Here is a 3,550-nt window from a genome sequence, read left to right as displayed (position 1 = left end):
GAACAAGCGTGGTCAGATCACACACGTGCGCTCTCCCCTGGCTCCTGCCCTGTTGCTCTGGCCTTGCTGCTTGGGCTTGCTATGATGGTTTGCTGTGTTGGCCTCTGAATAAAGCTCTGGTGTTGGTGCCTCCCGATGGCTCGTCTCTGTGTGGTGATCCGGCTCAGAACCGAAGACCCAGGCGTGGGTAAGACTCTGGTAGTGTACTTCTTTTAAGAGAAGTGGGTACTGGCTCATGACTGGCAGAGGGTCGGCGTGCGGCCCGTATAGCAGCAGATAATTATTACTCATTGGTGGCCTTTTTAAGCTATGCTATCAAGTCTGCCTTTTCTGCCTTCTTCTTAATGAAGATCATTTTTGTTCCAGGGATATACTTCTTGGAGTTTTCCAAGTGTTCCATCAATGTGTCCTCTCCCCAGGTGATACCTTTGTTTTTGTGGACATCCGTGTAAGAGAATCCTGAAGACCGACCAGTCTTTCTACCGAAGGATCCGTTCAGATTAAGTCCAGTCTTGGACTCGCCTCCCTCATCTGTGTGGTACTGCACACACTTCTAAACAAAAATCTTCTCACCTTTCTCAACATCACCCAGAGTGGATTCAGCTCAGCCCACACCCAAACCCATTTGCTTGTTCACTCTCTGATGGTCTGACTTGAGCTTCCTCTCCACAATTTTTTTTTTAAACACACACACACAAACACACAGTAGTGAATCGGCAGAATTTTACTTGAAGGCTTTAAAGCACGTTACAAGATGAAGGAAAGGACATTTGAATTTAGTCCTAGGCACCCCAGCCCCATCAGCCTACAGAGCATTTTAACAGGGAAATTCCTTTAGCAACATTATTGTCAGGATTCCCAGAGTTAATGGTTTCCATGCTATTATTGTTTATTACCACCCCATCAAGTTAAACCAGCTTAGACAGTTTACAACTGTGCCTTAAAGGAGATTGAACTGGCTCTCTGTTCTTCCCAAGCTGGCTGGGGAATTTGAAAGAACATGACACCCAAAGGGGTTATCCTGATCAAAGCAGAAGAATAGGGAAGCTTAATGTCTTTGTCTGAATCACAGAGGTCGAGCACTCCATCTGTGGAAGTTCAATCACTGGCAAGGAATGAGGTTGTGGTGGGAGTGGAGGAAACTCCCTCTTCTCATTGGGGAAGGCCCTAAAAGCTGAGAATTCTGCCTTTGCAGTCTCTGCCTTCCATTTGGTACTTTGGGGATTGGGCCTCATCTGGGTGTGTGTGTATACATTTGTGAGTCTCTCCCTAACACCCCCTCCGGTCAACCACAATTCCTCAATTAACAAGACTGATTTTCTAGTCTTCCCTCTCTACATACCATTCCCTGAAACCTACCCCATGCCTTTCATCCCCAACTAGGTGGGAATAGGATACTGGCCTTTGAGTCAGGAAGACCTAAATTCAAACTCAACCTTAGACACTTTCTTGTGGCATCACCCTGGGAATGTCATTTAACTTTTGTCTGCCTCATTTTCCTCATCTAGAAAATGGTGATAATAATAACACCCACTTCCCAAGGTTGTTGTGAGGATCTAATGTTTGTAAAGTGTCTGACATACAGCTGGTACTTAATATATGCTTGTTTTCTCTCTTCCTTCCTTTCATGACCTATGCTGGCTTCTGTACCCATACCTCTGCTGAAACTGTGCCCGAGGGACAGCTAGGTGGTGCAGTAGATGGAGCCTTGGAGTCAGGAGGATCTGAGTTCAAATCCAACCTCAGACCCATGACACTTACTAGCTGTGTGACCCTGGGCAAGTCACTTAACCCAGATTGCCTCACCAAAAAAGAAAAAAAAAAAAGAAAGAAATTATGCCCTAAAAGGTAGACAGTGGCCAGAGCCCATGTTCTTTTTCTCAGTTTTCTTCCTTGTCGTCTTCCCTGCAGCATCTGACACCAACGAGCACCTCTTTGTTTCTGGAAATTTCCTTGGCCCCTACTGTGTAATCTTGACTCTCTCTCTTGCCATTTCTTCTCTGTGTGGGGCTCAAGTCTGCCAGGGAAAGGATTCCCTTTCTCATGGTGCGATTGCCCGGAGGTGGGATGGTTGATTCAAGAAGAGCAGGTACTATCTGCAGAAAGATCTCTCGTGAGGGGGAGCTCATTACCTGCAGGGCAGCCTCTTCCACTCTTGGACAGCTCCAAACGCGAGGAAGTTTTTAGCCTAAATCTGTCTCTCTATATCTGCTCCCCAATGTTTCTAGCTCTGGGGCCAAGCAATGAGTGAAATCCTCTTACGCTGCTTCTCCCCACTCCCATATTGCCTTCTGGAAAGGCTGACCGTATGCAATTCTCAATTGCCTGTCATGTGGGAGACCCAGAGGATGCTGTCAACAGTCCCCAGCAGGCTGCAAAATACCTGCAGGGGCCCCAGGCTATCAGGTTGCAGCACACATCCAGGTCATTGGGTCAGGTCCAGGCAAGGGCAGTAGGGGGTTCTAACTGCTAAGTGATTGGCAGCTCCCCAGAAGCTCAAGGAAAAATGCGTGGATGGCTTCCCTCCAACGTCGCAAGGACCAGAGTGCACCGGCCCATGGAGTGCAGTTTGGCACTTGATATGGGAGGAAGACATTGACGTGATTTGTTTGGTTACTCATTACAAGCCTGTATACATAGGGCTGGCCCCAGACAGGATGGTGAGGTCAGCAAAACAGCAGGGTTACTGAAGTCTGCCTCTCTGTTCATCCCTCCCCTCTACCCTGCCCACCCCGCCTCAGCACTTCACCCCAGCTCCTAAGCAGCCAATCACTTTTACTAATTTCTTCATCTCATCCCTGAAACTTCCCAGGGCTCTTCCATTGGACATGACATCTCCCCTTCCCAGGCGTGCCTCCCGCATCGCCCTGTTCTCCACTACTATCCCCATCCCCAATCTATAATGGTTTCCTTTCTAATTTCAAAGAATCACGCTGGACATATAGTAGGCACTTAATAAGTTCTTTATATTTGATTGATTGTTAGGTGCATTGGCCATATAGCCTCGATGGCTATAAATACTTCCTTTCTAAGAACTTGACACATAGTAGGTGTTATTTGTTCTTTGATGGACAGGGGGCAGCTAAGAGGCACAGTGAATAAAGCACCAGGGTGACTCATCTTCATGAGTTCAAATCCAGCCTCAGACACTAGCTGTGTGACCATGAGCAAGTTACTTATCCCTCCCTGCCTCAGTTTCTTGATCTGTAAAATGAGCTGGAGAAGGAAATGGTAAACCACTCTGGTATTTCTGCCAAGAAAACCTCAAGTGGGGTCACAAAAAGTGGGGCAGAGCTGAAATGACTGAACAACAACAACAAAGGCTAATTAAGCTTAGAAAAATTAAATTACTAAGTTCTACTATGCGCCAGGCACTATGCTAAGCACTTGACAAATATTTTCTCATTTGATTCGCACGGCAACTCTTCGAGGTCGGTGTTATTACGATCACCATTTACAATTGAGGAAACTGAGAAGACAGAGGTGAAATGACTTGACTAGGGTCACCCATCTAGTAAGTGTCTGAAGCTGGATTTCGAACTCAGGTCTT

At 46.8% G+C, this 3,550-nt stretch overlaps 1 pseudogene; it reads right to left on the bottom strand.

Moving 5' to 3' along the window:
- Positions 1-283: 283 nt before the first annotated feature.
- Positions 284-603, bottom strand: LOC114034159 (annotated as a pseudogene).
- Positions 604-3,550: the final 2,947 nt, after the last annotated feature.

This window comes from Vombatus ursinus, unplaced genomic scaffold, assembly GCF_900497805.2.
Source record: "Vombatus ursinus unplaced genomic scaffold, bare-nosed wombat genome assembly UNPS02008356.1, whole genome shotgun sequence".
In the NCBI taxonomy this organism is placed as follows: domain Eukaryota; kingdom Metazoa; phylum Chordata; class Mammalia; order Diprotodontia; family Vombatidae; genus Vombatus; species Vombatus ursinus.
This window is presented reverse-complemented; position numbering and strand designations above follow the sequence as displayed.